Source organism: Oreochromis niloticus, linkage group LG19 (assembly GCF_001858045.2).
Source record: "Oreochromis niloticus isolate F11D_XX linkage group LG19, O_niloticus_UMD_NMBU, whole genome shotgun sequence".
NCBI classification, from domain to species: domain Eukaryota; kingdom Metazoa; phylum Chordata; class Actinopteri; order Cichliformes; family Cichlidae; genus Oreochromis; species Oreochromis niloticus.
Genome location: NC_031983.2, coordinates 12,489,984 through 12,507,774, shown reverse-complemented (window position 1 = coordinate 12,507,774; position 17,791 = coordinate 12,489,984). Strand labels below are relative to the sequence as shown.

Sequence of the window (17,791 nt, the reverse complement as noted above, 5' to 3'; positions counted from 1 at the left end):
TTTACCCGTTTGGCATTTGTAAGCAGCTATGTTCAAACTGCTGTAACACACTCCAATTTATCCACTTGGGGACTTTTCTGTACCACATGCTTTTATGCTTTTGTACACCATCATTTGTGATTTTGTTTCTTCATAAGTAGTTTGCTTTTGTTGACCCCTGCTGGAAACATAGAGACATTTTCTAATGCGCAGATTTGAATTATGAAATATGGCCACCACTGGTATCCACATATGAAAGTAAATACCCTCCCAAGCCCCTCAACATGCATTAAAAAAAATAAATAAATACATAAATGAGAATTTAGAAAGAATGACTAATCCTGGGTTCAAATCCAACATGTGATCTGGCCGGGGCCTTTCTGTGTGGAGTTTGCATGTTCTCTCCAGCTTCCTCCCACAATCCAAAAACATACAGTTAGTGGGTTTAGGTTAACTGGTGATTCAAAATTGGCTATAGGTGTGAATGTGAGTGCAACCCTGACTGGATAAGTGGAAGAAAATGAACAACTGGCTTTTTGTGTGCAGTACTGTAAGAAGCCAGAAGAGGCCACCACATGATAGCATTTAATTATGTGTAATCAATTTCCAGTAAAACTGTCTCCTATTCTGCGGTAAAAGGAGTAGGTTGCACAATATTTTCCCCTTCCAAAAATGTATTTTTCCTAATTATTCAGAGCTCTTCTTGTGTTCAGGCAACACACACACACACACACACATACATACACATGTGCACACTTTAACCACCTAAAGAAGGTTATTTATACTCTCAACTTTTCTGGACCCCATCATTTGTATGCAAATGTCTTGCTGTAGGGTGCTCTTATCTATGGAAATTAACCGCAGGCTTCAACTGACGCTGCAGATAAAAGAGCAGGTTTGATATGAGGCCTCCTAGCTGGGAGACCCTATTATTAGGGCTAATACTCGCTGTTTCACACACGCACGCTCAAGCAGAGCTGCACTGGGTCTGACTCTTTGTCTCTTTCCTTTCTGCTCTCCTGTCTCTCGCTCATGAATATTTCACCAGTTTCATTCCCCTGTTGAGTTTTGCTCTTGCCGGCTGCTTCTCTCTAAAGCACCCTTTCATCTCTCATCTTCTTCTCCTTTCGGTTCCTAACTCTTTTATCATGATGATGAGTGAATGAGAGGAGGGGGTGGATTGGTATCGATCTGTGCGAGTCCCAGTTAAAGCAAGCAAAAAAAGAAGGTGGGTATTTATTATCATGGACTGCATGGGTAAACAAAAAGGTGCGGGTAATGAGCTGTCAGAGGTGCTCGCTGGATTCATCATCCTCGTCTTTTTATTTGTCTATAACCTGGAGTCTCATTCCACCCTGTGCTCCAGATGTGCACAGAAAATGTGCGGAGATTTGTGAAAATAAGTCACAGATGAGAAGAGCAGACAGTCACTCCACTCCACTCCACCGCACTGCACACATGGCAGGAAACAGGAAACAGGACAACATGGAGGGAAGTGCAGCAACAACACGATGCCTTCCCCCTGCTGTCCCTCCTCCTCATCGCCACACACGTTCGCTCACCGCAGATGTTCCCATGTAATTCTCCGCCCTCCCTCCTCAATCCTCTGCAAAATCGCAAAACGTCGGCGTGATACTGGTAACCATGGAAACCGCTGCACGACTTGCTGCTTGAAATGCATTCGCATCAATCCCACTGAAAACTGGGACTATTCCACCCACTAGAGGGAAGGAGGCTGGGTTCATCACCGTGAACAGAAGCAGTAGACGTTAGAGTACACACACATACGCAGCCACCCACCCACAGACACACACACACACACACACACACACACACACACACACACACACACACACACACACACACATCTTATCTGGGTTTTTTATGATTTGACACCCTACTGTACATGGAAGTGGAGCAAAACAGATGCAAGTGTCTCAGTTGATCACCTACATTATTATCATTATTTGATCACTACTACTGACCTCTAAAAATATATACAGCATAAACGGTTTCTTCTTTTCTTTTAAAACAGGGGTGTCCCGCGTGAGGCTCGGAGGCCAGAATTTCTTTCTTTAATGTTTGTTTTTTGAGAATTTTAGAGGAAACACATGATAACATTCATTATCTCCCACCTGCTGTTCCAATTATCCAGTCAGGAGCCATGAGTGAATGAATGCAGAACAGGATCAGACTCAGTTATTATTTCCTGATCTAAACCTTATGCTGTTTTCACAAACAAACTACACAACCACTAAAGGCTTTAAACTCTACAGTACTGTTTTCCCCTCTACAGCCAAGTCTAACAGTTTCTGTTCACATGCAGCTTACTTGTCTTCAAATCTAGGGTAACATTGTAACAGTAACAATGGCTTTCAAAATGTATATCTTTAGTATTGGCAGTCTATGTCACCATCTATCTACACACTGGAGGTGGGTGAGGCGATCCAAATATCAATAGTATCGATAGAAACGTTGGTATTGATCGATACTAACGCTATACGATTGATACTTTGTTTCTGTCTTCTAAACTCATTGAATACCTCAAACATGCACCATGAACAGTAGTGCAATTTTATAGCCTATAAAGCATTTAAAAAACTGAAGTTGTCACATTCACATTCCAGGTTTCCAAAAAAGCCAATTTCATAATACATGCTAACCTAAAAGGTGGGTTTTGTTGTGTTAACTAATTATTGTGGAAAGTAAAACTCACAGTGATTTAGTGGTTATTAAGTGGCCCTGTATTTACTTGGTATTGAATTGATATCAACCAAGTTAACCAAGTAAAAACACGCACTCACATACTTCTTGCTGTCTTGGCTGTAGCTTGGTTTTTGTTATTGTGCCTGCTGGTGCACACGGCAGTCCAGTTATCAGCCCAGTTTACGCCCTGGGACAGCTGTCATGCTGGTATGTAAACAGCTGACTGAGTCCCATCGAGAAAAACTGTAGCTGAAGACACAATAGAGATGCAGACTTGCTCTTCATTCTATCACACTATGAGTAGTGTGTGTGCATGTGTGTGTGTGTGTAGTACCAGGTGTCAGCCAGATTAGTGACCAGTCGGCAGTGACACACTCCCCTGGAATCCTCCCTCTGTCTGTCTCCTCCCAAATCCTGTCTGACTCTGTCTGTGCTTGACTGCCTGTCTCTCATGCGCACCACATGACCTCACAGTCCAAAGATCAAGGATGCCTGCGAGTGTGTCAGTCTGCAGTTGGTCTCCATGGCAACAGTCAAAGTCAGACAGGAGGAGAAAAGAACGGTGACACAAAGAGAAGCTGGTTTGAAGCGATCAGTCGCACCAGGATGCAGACCATTTATGGCCCTGGGTAGACTTCACCGGGGAATGCTGACATCACCTTCATGAGCTCACTCAGATAAGATATGATAGAAAACTCTTAAATATACCTCCCAGTAAAGAATAAGAATGACGCATGAAACCTAATGCAGACTGGATTTACTGCAGCACCACTGTTGAGGTAGGGATACCTGATACTGGATGTTTATATATAAATAATGTCAAATCTTTCAATTTTTGGATCTGTATGGCATTAAACAGAGGAACACACATCTCTGACTGTGACTGTGCCCTTTTGTTTGCAAGCAGCAACCAATCAGAAGAAACTGCCTTAAGGAGGGATAGGCTATTGGTTCTAATTCTGTGTTTCTTTTACCTCAGAAGTCAGATGCTGGGGCAGGGAGTGACATACCGTGTTCCAGTCTTAGTAGTCAGAAAACCAAAGAAAAAAAAACAGGTTTTATTTTGTTTCAATAGCACAGTAGAGCAGTTCATGCATCACTGGCAGTACAACACAATGGGTATTATTCTGTGCTTCAAAAGACTGCTGCAGCATTTCAGAGCTCTATGTAAGGCGTATTTAACCAACCACAAACATGCAGCAGTGTTAGCATAGGTTAAGAGTTTTAGATGTTTTCCTCCGCTGAGGAGGTGCGTCATCATTTTGTCTGGAAACATGAAAACTTTGTAGAGAGGTAGCAGTCGGGTCATAATCAGTTAAAATTTGGCTTATATCCGCCAAAGTCTTTATGGTTAAACTATGATTCTTACAAGCGTGCTGTGTACTGTCAACGTACAGAACATGCCTTATACTATGGATTTAAAAGATCATAAAATAACATTTGACCTTTGACCTCTCCTTCAAGATCAATAGGTTGATCTGAAGGTCAAAGCAAAATATTCTTTTTTGTCTATATTTGTTACTAAACATTTAAACAAACCTACAAATTGATGATAAAAAAATTAAATACACACTATATCTTTAAAAGTAACTACTGCTCAAAGAGTGAGCTGGCTTGGTTGACGTTCGTGTTCTTCAAACGCTTCTTATTAGTGTTTACGTGCAGTGTTATCATGTTGGGTTTGTGAAATCAGGATTGGTGGGACTTCTCTGACTTGCAAAGTAGGAAATCCAACTTTCGGCATTCCACCCGGAAATTCTGACTCAGAAGTTGGGATTTCTGGCATCCCACTTCAAATGGAACACAGCATTAAAGGGACAGTGGCCAAAACAGTTCTTTCAGACAGAGGCTGAACTTAAGAGACTGCACTAAAACCCAGCGTTACATAAATAAGCAATTTGATTGAACTGGGTGAAACAAAGCTACTTAGAGAATAAAAACAAGGAGCGTCATTCCTTACAAGGAATGCTTAGCAGCTTTACACTAACACGTTCTAATAAACATTAAACACACAGCACAGTTTGGACTAATGCTTGTTTGTTTGGAGTCCTTTTGCAGATATTTTAATGGTTCAAACATCTGGAAAGTAGCCCTCCAGGAAATCTCCTGGGTGAGGTGTTTTGACCGTGTTCAACTGGAAGGAGACAATCATGCCTGCCCAGGACGAGAGAGATTTGGTCTCTACGACCTTAGGAGCTTGTTATTGTTCCCCTGTAGATGACTCAGGGAGGGGAGGTCTGGGCATCTCTGGTTAGACTGCTGTTCATAAGCAGTAGAAAATGGATGGATGGATATTTTGTGGCAATAAATGGTCAAAATAGAGATTTGAGGTTAAGGTGAGGCTAAATGCAAATGCAGCTGGGGCATTCATCTACACTAAGACATTAATCTCCAGTAATTTGTTTAGTAGTTAACAAAAAAGAGGTGGACTAACCAAAAGACCATAAACACGAATGCAGACACCACTGTAGACAAATAAATAGTAAATATCCCTCAGTAGATTAAACTGGCAAAACATCTGAAATCTATAACTGCTGCAGCCTGGCATCAAAATGTAGATTAGTTCCCCGTGGAAGTTTCTAGAATATGAAACCATTAGAGGCTAGTACTGCTAAAGTTGGGACAGTTTATGACTGGGGGTGGGGGTCTCACAGCAGGAAGGCTTTGGAGTTCTTCATTCTTCCCGTCACTGCGTGGGTTTTCTTCTGGTACTCTGGCTTCCACCCACACCTCATAGTCAAGTTAGGTTAATTAGGGATTCTTAACTGGCTGCGGGGATGACTGGTTGTCTGTTTGTACTCTATGTGATTAATTGACAACTTGTCCAAGGTGTTGCCTGCCCTGATGTCTTATGTCGGCTTGGAGAAACAAAATGTAGATGGTTGTGGGATGGGATGGTAAAACTTCAGCTCACTTTGTTCCCTTAACAAGCAGGACAGACATAAAGAAATGAAGACTGTTAATGTTCAGATTTTTATAAAATCCTGTTATGCAAACCAGTTGTGATGGTAAGAAAATAAAAGCATTTAAAGTTATGCAATTAAGTCAACAAGTACAGTCATCACAGAGCAGGGTCACCTTGGGAGGAGAGGAGAGGAAAAAATAGAAACGAGAGCAGAGAGCTCGTCATCAGAGCAGAACATGTCCTGAGGCCTGGACACAGATTGAAGCTTCTCTCTGTCTCTGTACTCGTCTGCCGTCTGTGCTTCTCAGACACATAGCCAGATTACCTTGGTGAAACAAAGGCATTTTGTTTTGTGCCTGCTGAGGAAAGCTTTTATCACAAGTGCAAAAAAGAAGAAGCGAAAAGACCAAGCTGATCTCTGTCTGGGCAAGTCTTGCATAATCATCTCAGGGGACCAAAAAAAAGGGGGAAAAAAGTAACAATTCTCCATAAAATCACTCTTGTTGTTACATCCAATGGGTGAAAACTTTTCAAAACACACGTGTGACAAAGTTTCAAGCACCTTATCAGATTTTCCATATTTGGGCAAAACATAATTTCCTGAAGCATTGTTTCCAGGAAGACACCGTAGCAGCACTTCCTGCAGGGATATCCTTGTATATTTCTGTCCACAGGATATTTGTACTAGTTCTGGCCCTATTCATGTCCCTAATATAGTATTTAGCAAAGTGAATTAACTAAAATACTGAATGACAGGGAACATTCGGCCCACGTCTTCATCAGCCTCAGCCGCAGAGAAAACATTTTACTGATTGACAGTTTACTTCAGATACTCATCACAACTTCTCTGTTTTAATTGAAGACATTGTTTCCAAATGATAATAGAGAGTGTGTGCATGCCGACTTTACCACGGAAGGAAGAAATTAGAGCAGGAATTTGAACCATTAGAGAAAAAGAGAGTTGACCCTTGGATGGAAATAAAAGTACAGACTGAGAAATAAAAATACTTAAAATAATAATAGTTAGATGAGATGATTAATACCAATTTCATCTTTGTTTGCAAAGTTTAATGAGCATTAGTTTGGCAAAAAACAGGGAAAGGCCAAACATGGCTCACAAACTGTACATAAAAGATGGGTAGAGTCCCTGTGATGTCATTCACTGTCTTTTTTACTTTGCATTTTGAAACCTCAACAGCTTTTTAATGGCTGCCTATGTTGGTTTTTTTAGAGCCTGAAGTGATCATATTTGATTCAGAGTGCAGCGTGCTAAACTATCAGCTAAACCTAGCAAGCTTGTGAAGCAAGATGTAGCCATAACGTGTAAAGTAGCCTGAAGCACAAACCTCTTGGACATCTTTACTGTACAGCCGGCTGATAATTTGATGAAAAATGGACCAAATGGTACCAGCAGCAAAAAACATGGAAGGATAGTGAAGCCTTCACATTAACTTGGCAAGCCAAAAGTTGCTGGTTCAATTCCAGCTGGATATAAAAATCCCCTTTGGGGGAATCTGGTGGAAAACTCAAACCAAACATGGCGCTGCCTGCTATAGTCTTGCAAGGGAGCAGCTGAAAACAGCTACAGTTGTTATGAAGTGAGTAAAACTTCATTTACTACAAGTCATAATTTAGGCATCTAACTGGTTTCAGTCGCCTCAATATCATAAGATTATCCATCCATCCATTCTCTTACGCTTATCCAATTTAGGGTCGTGGGGGGCTGGAGCATATCCCAGCTGTCTTAGGGTGAGTGGCAGGGTGCACCCTGGATAGGCTGATCTCAAGATTTATTACACTGGATCCAGGGGAGAGTCTAGTTCAGAGATTTAGGAGTGCTCAGCTCCCAGTCATGATGTCATGCATACAGTGCTTTCCAATTAATATTAAAGGAATATGCCACTGGTGCTCAACTGTTTTCACATTTGCAAACCTCATTTCAGTTGGGTACATACTGTAATGTTACCTTCAAAAGCAATTTAAATTGGTAGACGACCTATTGTGTCCAAGAATAATTCAGAATGAATAATCGTAGATTTATATATATATATATATATATATATATATATATATATTTTTTTTTTTTTTTTTTTTTTTTTACCAGTTTTAGGGTGGAGCCTTTCACACAAAGTCACACAAATCCTCCCTTTATTGTGCAGACTGAGCACAGAAAGGCTGTGCTAATAAAACATAATTTTTTTTTTTTTTTACAATTTTTTGGTGAAAAATATTTATTGCTTTTCCAGCTAACTTCATTATCTGCCAGCTTACTCACCTGGTTGTTCCTGCTCTTGTACAATCGTTCTGTCCTCCCCTTCTTCTTTCCACTGACAATCACACACAAACACATTAAAACACATAACATAATAATATCATTTGATTAACATTATTATAAAAACAAGTTGGGAATCCATATCTGATATCAGTATAACACACTGCTTAGTTATCTGAAATCATCATCTGTGACTATGGGCAAAACAGAAGCTACACTCCCTTGTCATACATGTCCACTCTTACCTGTTTATTTTTCACTCTTTCTTTTTGCTGAATACAAACTGCTGCTGGACATAGACGGTTAGCATCCTTTTGACTAGCTCTCACCTGGATGTGGAGCTGTACTGTAAACAAACAAGCAGACCAGTTGCACAGAAAGCTAAAATTAGCTAATAATAGCTAGTGATTTAGCTAATTTTTAACGCTATTTAGAGAACAAATAAAAACAAATAAACATAAAAATAAGCATACAAGCCCCAACTCAGATCATCCCCCCGCATCTTCAGAAAGGTTTACACTTTTGCTATATTTCAGTTAAATTGTTTTAAGTGTTCATCAGTGATTTTTGCCACGAAATGACCTCTTTGTCTTCATTCTGCCACAAAATCGCGTTTAATGACAAGCCACGATGTTGAAGCAGCAGAGCATCAGTGTGAGCATATTAGCACCACTGGACAGTTTTCACTCTATCAAAACTCTATCAAAGGTTCTTACTATAACTATTTGCAATCAGTCACCAAAAACATTTTTGTGCAATAATCTAGGAAATACCTATTTTACCTAATCGTAAAGAGGCTGAAGTCATATTTTTACTCTGGTGTGACATTAGAGGAAGTCCAGATTTTGACACATTCATGATGGCTTCGCACGGCAGCCTCAGAGGTTCCCTTTGGGTCTGCATCAGTCTAAAGATAACATAAAGCATAACATAAACTCATAAATGACCGTATCATTACTTCTATAGTACACAATCTGTCAAGTAAAAACATTATATTGTATCAGTGGTTATGAGGCAGACTATTTCCTGCTCATTCACAGTAACTTCCTGGAATTTATAAGAAAATTTACTGCACCTATCCAAGAAATAGTCTCAGACAAAAAGCTGTCCACTGCTGACTTTAAGACCATGAACAGTAAAGGATCTATTCTCATGTCTCTAGTATTTATATCAAGTAAAAAATAAAAAGTAATGCCCTTGAATGACTAACTTGTCCTTGTTTATATATGTTTTTCTTTATTCCCTTTATCTCTTCTTTAGCATCCTGGTATAATGCTAAATAAGCCATGAGAACTATAGTATGAGTGCCTAGTTACAATTGCAGTGTTGATTGCACAGCAGTGTTGCACAGTGACCTGTTTAACCTGCTCTGTTTCACATATTTAGGCTCAAGCAGTAAAACTGTATCCCTTACTTGCTCTTCTTCATTCTCTCTATCAGGGTCTGCAGGCTGACCCGGCTAGCTGTTGCTAAGTTTATCTCAATAATCTGTGCCTCAGAGGCATGCAGAGGCAACCCAGAAAAGACAGAGTGCACTGTCAGAAAAATCAGCAAAGGGAGGAGGTGGGAATGGGAAGAAGGGAGGAGGAGGAGGATGGGATGAAAACTCATGATGGCCTGTTCTGTTTTGCAGGAGGTGCAAGCTGTAATCTCCTGCAAATGGCTTTGTCAGCACGTGGGTGTGTGCAATGGTTAAGCGTGACAGACCATTTGCATCACATAACAATAGACAATATCAGCTTCAAATGATTGTAGGGTGTTTTTAAATTCATTAGAAATGAGCCCCATGCCATGCTCCCTGTAACCTTTTCTGCTGCTGTTTTCCTGCAAGGCTCTGGACCTGACTCAGCCACTTAATAATTAACAGCAAGCCCCCAAACCATTTCATGTGGTCCATACTAATTTGGTGATGAAGCACTGGACTGTGCGTATGTGTCTCTTACAAGTTCACTGGCTTTCACACCAGCCACACTGAATTTTTGTTATGTATACCACAAAAAGAGGTTACAGCCATTTGTTCTTTTGTCATTGAAAGAATAACTGCTCCACTGAAAGCTCTCATGCTTGTGGCTAAAATATACACATTTATAGAAATGTATACTTTCAGAGAATATCAGGACACCACCAGAATTATGATTCAGTACCACAAAACAAATGCTTTAAAGAATTATACATAGTTTCAGACTGTGCAAAGGTGCCCTGAAGACATTCCAGCAGTTAGTAGCAAGATGTAAGATGCAAGCATGGACTGCATACTCTGAGAGGTAGAACTGAGTGCTGGGATAGTGTACAGGAACATCTGTACAACATGTGGACTAAGGGCCCCAACTCCACTGACAAAGGTGATTGACAACGGCAGGGCAAAGGTCCTGTGGGATTTTTGAGGTTCAGACATACAAGCAGCTGCTAACCAACCAACCAGATGCAGTGGTTGACAGAAAACCGCAATTGTGATGGATAAAGCAGACAAAGCAACTTCAGAAAGAAGGACCATGAGCAGCGAAGTAGTAGGGGCTAAAGGAACAGCTGGATCTGATGTGAAAGGTAAAGTCCACAGAGGTTTGAGGGGTAAGAAGAGCTTTTGGAGATGTAACCCTGAAAACTGTAACAGTGGCTTCAGCAGATTCAACATCAGAGGTCTCTGTCCAGACGAGTGCGGTCCTGGGAACAGCTAAGATACTGCGCAGAACTATCAAACTCCCAGGCCTGTGGTAGAGGACCGAGCTTGACTGGCATTTTCTCCCTTTTCCCCTTAATTAAGAATGGCCTCTTGATAGCTACCCTTCCACTGGAATATGTCTGTGAGGATTCAGTGACCAGTACATGGCTCAACTGAAGGCCCACATGCCTATCTGGGGCCCTGTGTAAAGTCTTTGTTGTATTTTATGCCCATTTCTTAGGGACATGACTTTCTGTTACTGTTCATCTGATGTAGGCAGTGTTTTAATCCTGCCATGTTCTTCTTTTGTCCTCTTGTCTCGTTTCCCCAGTTTTCAGCAAATAGCTCTTTGGGAATCACCTTGTTGGTGGAAAAATACATGATTTTGTTGCTGTTGTTGTGATTTTATGTTTCGTAGGTTTTTGAAATTTTGTGTTGTGTCACAGGTTATAAAGATGATGAAGTGTGTGGGAGAAAACCCATTTCTGAATTCTTTGCCCACATCATCATAATTACATCATCTTGTGATGCCATGCCTATAATGTCAACTGTAAACATACCAAATTAGTTCACAGATTCAGCAACCATGCCAAGATATGCGTAGTTACTGCCTAAACATTTGGACCTGCAGATCTAAGTACAAGTGTACAAGTGTACAAGTGTTGCACTGAAGTTGAGTGAACAAGCAGCTGACCTGAGAGAGACAGGATCATGGCTAAGCTGGAAAGCTGGACCCTCCGTGGCCAATTACCAAGACTACGTGAAGCACCCTCTGAAACCAACCAGCTGCAGCACCACGGCAGGAGTGATCACTGAGATACTTGGCTACAAGATGAACACTCACAAGGAGCAGTACCCTCCATGAAGAAGGAGACTAGAGAAGAAGATCAAGGCAGCAAAGAGGGACGCTGACCAACTCTTCATACTGGAGACCCTTTCGTGGACGTCTGCCACTATGATGGTTACTGGATCCTATTCAGGGAGGTTGCTGTGGTCTGCACTTAGATCCACTATCCACTGAGAATTGCTCTTATGAGCTGCATCCTTCTCCCAGATGCTCTTCCAGTATTGCTCCATCACTGTTTATGTTTCTTACATGTGGTTGTGCATTTTAGTAAACCATTTTTTCACCTGCAGAATTGAAAAGGGAATCATTCTAATCAAAAGTGGTCATCATGATCATCTAGTTTAATCAATTACCAAAGCAAATAACAAACAAGTATTTTTCAATGTTTTCTCAAACCTTGTCATCCCCGTTACTTCCCTTTGATTCAGCAGCAGCTTTCTCTGCAGGCATGTTGTGGCACAGTCTGGGCAGTGTCTGTTTGCTTACTGTCCCAGTGGTTGTGCGGTGCCCTCTGATGACTCATAAAAAAAACTCAAGAGAAAAAAAAGAAGAATGTGCATGCTTCTGCATTTTGCATTTGTCTCTTGGTCAAAGTTTTGCTATAGTGTTTGCCACAAACAAACAATAATATTCATCCTCAGTCGCATTGTGGCCACATAGGATACAGACTCTGTCACACTTTACAATTCATGCCTGGGGCACACAGCAGCGGGCCACTCATCTCACCTTTGGGTAAACCACAGGGAGTGGCCAGAATCAAACCAGCTTTAGTAAGTTTCCATTTTAGTTCATTACAGACGAAGAAGAAAAAGGCCTGTTTGATGTCTGTGCAAGTGTATTTCTTGAACTTTGAATGCGTTTAAAAATTTACTTTCATAACATTAATTATGCATACCTAACATTTCTGCTCAACATTTTTGATGAACAAATACAGAACAGCTTATTTTTACTTTTTCTTTTAATGACAGTTTTCTATCAATCCTTTAACTGCATAAAAGCGGTTTAACAATCACAAGAATACAGACTTGATGCTTATTGTGTTGAACTACAAATCTCTAGCAAGATTCAAGCAGGATGTGATTGGCATGCTTGACAAAAATTCCCAGAATGACACATCCAATGCATCCAAACGAATAATACGCTTATACAGGAAGCATATCGTTCCAAGGATTAAACAGAAGGTGGATGTGTACAGAAAATACTTTCATGCAGAGGCTTTGGTTTGTGGTATAACTGAAAAATACACTCCTACTAGGACACCAACGCCTCTCCCCTAAGGAGACACGCGTCCTCATAATCGCACTTCCTGGGAGAAAGCATTCACTCTCTCCTCTGCTTTCACTCTTGGCTGCATTCCTGTGCAGAGTTGGTCACGTTTCAACTCAGCAAGTCGACACAGAAGCCCATCAGCCCTTCTGTCTCCTCTCCTAAGAATATGCATGCAGGGTGTTGGTAGTTGGGTGTGTACCTTGCAAATACAGAGCAACAATGCTTTTTACACAGATAAGGAGATGTTTGCGCTAATTGTTAATACCATGTGCGTGTTTCCAACTTTCCATGCAGCAACAAAGCAAAAATAAACGGATGAAAAAGAGCCCATGAAGATGAAACAATGAAAAAGAGACAGATGGCAACTGGGAGAGAAAGAGGAGCACTTCAGCCTACTCTTATCTCTGTTTCATTTGGCTGAGTCTTCGGTACTGTAGCACCCTGGGTGGGAGTATTTGGAAGCCCGCTTGTTGTGTAACACCATTTGCTTCCTCCACACAATCTATGCTACAGCACGGTTGAATTACACCAGCTTTAATCTTTATGGGGAAGGGTATTTAAAATGTTTTGCTGGCTTCATGCTACCCCTTCCGACTTCCTCTTTAATACAGTGTAAAAGGGAATCTACAAAATTCAATGAATGTATTAGTTAGATGGCCCAGTGTGTGAAATTCTTCCCTTTTCAGTCCATCTACTCTGCTGAATACGCTGACTGACTGACTGACTGGGCATTCTGATGTGAAATTACAGGTTCTCAATTTAAAAATACAATCTGTCCAATAAGTGCTGTGGGAGGACTGACAATTAGCCAATCAGCGCCATGGACAGTATCAATGTTGTTGTCAAGCTGAGTGCCAGACTGAGTTGACAATTCTGTGTGATATCAAACAAAGTCAGCCTGAATTCAAAATCAAAAATTGCATTTTTTACTTCAGTATGTCCGGGGAAGGTCTTTGTGCTTAAGAAGCACTGCAGACTGGGAGCGCTATGATCTCATTCTGAAATCTGGGCTTGGATTCCCTTTGGCTGCTAGTCAAGGTCAAGACACCAGTTATCCTCTTTTTCATAACAGTCAGCACAACTTTGTATATATTTCACTTGGAGGGATGATTTTTTCCTGCATCACATAAGGTTTTGAGAGGAAAAGAAGTCTGAGGAAAATAAGTGTCTCTGTGGGATTTGAATCATAGTCTCTTGCGTGAATGACACAGATCACAGATCAAAGATGAACTTTGACCACCGTTTCAAGAAATAATCAACAGGAGGTGTCATACTATTTCTTGACTCACACAGCTTGGTGTGAACACGGCTGCTCAGGTGCTATATCCTGTCATCGCATAGCAACAGTCAGCTCTAAATCTAAGCTAAAACCTTATCGGGGATTCACTACACTAAAAGCCTGTTTGGACTAAAAAGACTTGATTAGATTTAAAAATTGCAGAAGTGACATATTAGCCTTGTAGTTAAGTCGCACTCACAGCACCTCGAATATATTACTTGTTTTCTGAAGATAACTGAAGCTGAGGTCTAGTATAAGGGTTGGGTTTAAGTCTCAGTTTTTGGGCCAGGTTTTAGAGTGATGAAACATTTCTCTTCCACTACAGTATCTGGGCATATGTTTTTCTAACTTCACATTGTGGCTGCTCATTATATCGGATATAGCAACAGGAAATGGAACCTGAGCAAGAGAAGCCGCCACACTGCAGGGTAGAGGCAGCTCAAAACTAGAGCTGAAGCTATGGGAATTCCCAACCTTTTAACCAGTGCTTTTTATAGCATCTGGTCTATTGTGAACAAGAGACACTTCATCTAACGATGGCATCTCTAAAGACAAACATAGCCACCTTATTTGTCACCTACAGAGGCAATGTGCAAGTGTTAAATCAAATATGGACTTTCTAATTCAGGGCCGTGTTTGAAGGTCCATATTTATCTTCTTTAAAGGGGACCAGTTGGGCTTTTTGTTTCCTGTCATGTGACAGAGTGCTCATATTAACAAAGCGAGCATGTGTACAAGTAATCCTGGTGATTTAAATGATCAGTTTCAAGCAATTCATTTCCACTCTTGCCTCTATATGATGTCAATGAGGGCAGATATGCACACAGCCCATCTCCACAGTTCAAGCCAAAGGCAGCCAATCAGAAGACAGCTGGCTTAAAAAAAAAGGAGGGGGGGGTTGTGGCACACTGTAGCGAGATAATGCTTTGAGGTCAGAGATTCATGACTGTGGTTACTATAGCATTTTGTATGTGCGTGCATCTATGTATGGATTGGACTGCTTGGGAAAACACAGTTAATAAATATTTTAACTCATGCACACTTGGTGAGCAAAGAGTGATGAACCAGCAGTGTGATTGTTTTAGTCAGTGCATATGTATGTGTCTGAGCATGTTTGACTGCTGGGCATCCCTGGAAAGGCTGAGTCAGTCGAGAACCACAGGGTGAGTGAAAACAGGGTTGGGAGGGAGAACAGGTACTGAGCGTTATGAAAGCAGAGTACGTGGGAAAGGGAAAAGAAACTCGAGGACACTGTGTGAAGGGTATGCTGCAACCTAAAAAAAGCCCTTCTCTTTTCTATCACGCAAATGAGAAGGACAAAAGCCATCAGTACATATCCCAAACTCATCTTTAGCTCTTAATACAACCCAAAGAGGTGTTTTACATTTTTTATCCGCATAGCATGCTTATCTTGAAAGACATTTGCTCTTCTTTTTCTTTCCCATCTGCTGATGGTTCTAAGAACAGCGGGCCTGTACAGTAAAACAGATTAGCTGACCTTAATTGGGTGCATTTTCTACCAATAGGCTACCTTAGCACGCATGCTGTGTTTAAAGAGAACAGATGAAGGGCGAAGGAAGCTCTGATTGTCCAAAATCTGTGATTTTGGAGAACTAGAATTACTGTCATGTCCATCGTAAAGCACTAGCTGAAGAGCGTGAGTGACTAAATTTAAAACTGAAATCCTAGGGCCATCTGTTTGCTTAGCCCGTGTTCACACCAGCAGGCATGTTTGTGCAAATTATTTTGTTTTTAAGCTTTTGATTTTAATAAGAACCAGAAACTTTAAAAATTACCCCGTGAGGCATGCTGAAAATGCAAAAAAAAGTATGAACAGTTATTACAGTTCAAATATAATAAGAACATATGGATAAATTTGAGTTTAAATATCATATTCACTATGTTTGCATATATGTTGATATTTTACATTAGCTGTAATAACATCTAGACCTGAAATATTCAGAGATTCAGCTATCTGTGACACATCCCAGATAGTGCATTATGTTTTTATGAATGATAAATCGTGATCTTAAATCTTCCTTTAATCGCCTATGACTCTATAAACAAGACCTCTAAAAGCTGGCTTTATCAGAAACTAAGATTCTGAAAGAAAGTGTCTGTTGCTCAATTGTTGTTCTGACCTTTTCCAGTTATGTCTTGGATTAAAAGGCCCCGTTAGCTTGCTTTAGGTCTGTTAGGAGTGGTAGCTAAAGCATCTACATTATCCCACTCATATATATGACTAAGGATCACGGACTATATGTAAAACATTTTTTAAAGCAGGATGTGACCATACTTGGATGAAAGGGTAGACCTGTGCAGGGTTACATAACTATCTTGTTGAATAAGGTGCATCAGTGCAGTAGGTGTGGTGAGGAAAATCCCAAATATTTGGCCAATAGAGGGGATTTAATTAGTGTCTTTTACCAGAACAAATAAACAATGTTACCAGACTTTCATTCAAAACACCCAATTGCTTAACAATGGAAAACTTTAAACCCTGGGGGTTCTCAAAGTTTAAATGACCCAGTGCAAGTTTAGGATGTCGGACTGAGGACTGCAGCAAAATATTCACACATAAGTGTTTGTAATGTGTCACTCTGACACATTAAACTAAGCTGTCATGTAGTTTTGTAGTCGTCTATAGTTAAAGTGAGGTAGCATTTCTTCACACCAGCAGCAACATGAAAATGATGAAGGAAAAGCAAAGCAGTACACTGTTTTCTTGAAGCCCCTGTCGGTGATGCAACAGGCTACCAATTTTAATTTTTATTCCTATAGCGCCAAATCACAACAACAGGCACTCCAAGGCACATTATATTAAAAGGTAAAGACCCTCCAATAATACAGATAAAACCTCAACAACCAGACCCCCACTTGGTGACAGTGAGTAGGAAAAACTCCTATTTAACTGGCAGAACCAGGATCAGGGAGGGGCAGTCATCTGCCGCAACCTGTTGGGGGGTGGGGGTGAGCGGGGGCAGGACAAGGGTTACTGCTGGCATACAGTTCACCCTGGCTTAAAAGCTCAGTTATCTAGAAGCTGGAAATTAATTAAAAAAAAAGAAAATTTTTTGTTGAAGGCTTCTAACACCTTTAATTTTGCTGTTTAGTTCGGCATTGTAAAATGGAGGTTCATGAGATTTTGACTATAATTTGGAGCTGGTCTCAAGTGGTCAATTGGGAAACTGACGTTTTGAGATGTTACTGCTTGTCAAACATACAAGAAATCAAATCAACTGATACAAAGTAAGTAAGGAAAGTCATTTTCAATAGACAATTTGTACTGCAAGCCCAGCCCAGATAAAAAAAGGAGTATCAGGTAAACTACAGATCATAGTCATCTTTTAGGTGTCAGGGAAACAGAGAGAGAGAGAGAGAGAGAGCGAGAGAGCTGTTATCTGTTGTTATCAGCTGTCATACAGGTTTTAGATGAGAGCAGCCTCACAAGGGTTTCAACACATTACGTAAGCCCACTCAGCCTACTCTGCATTGTCCTCGCCATCAAAAGCAAAGACACCTTTGCACTGTATCTTTGTATTATTGTATAATAATTAATGTGGTCATAAAAGTGTAATCTCATTTACTTCAGTCAATAGCTGATCACTTTCTTTTACCATGTGAAAGCAACAACTTTATTTAGTTGCTGCAGAATAATTTCCTTTGGGATTAATAAAGTATTTCTGATTCTGATTCTGATAATCCCTTCCATTGTTAGAGGGCATTACTGGTAGTTTTAAAGATGATATTTAAATCATTTAAATCAATCCTGGTGACAGTTGAAGTCGCTTAAATCCAGGCAAAAAAAGCAGAATAAAAAAAAAAACAAAAAAACAAGTTTGCTGACTTGTCTTCATGTGTGAAAGTGGATTCAG

General features: G+C 40.5%; 1 long non-coding RNA gene across 1 annotated transcript; it reads right to left on the bottom strand.

The window, feature by feature from the left end:
• Positions 1-4,350: 4,350 nt before the first annotated feature.
• On the bottom strand, positions 4,351-9,053 carry LOC109195927 (uncharacterized). Its single transcript, XR_002057366.2, has 4 exons — positions 8,645-9,053; positions 8,108-8,208; positions 7,866-7,917; positions 4,351-5,607 (listed from the first exon to the last, which is right to left on the bottom strand). It is a non-coding gene; the product is annotated as an uncharacterized LOC109195927 (long non-coding RNA).
• Positions 9,054-17,791: the final 8,738 nt, after the last annotated feature.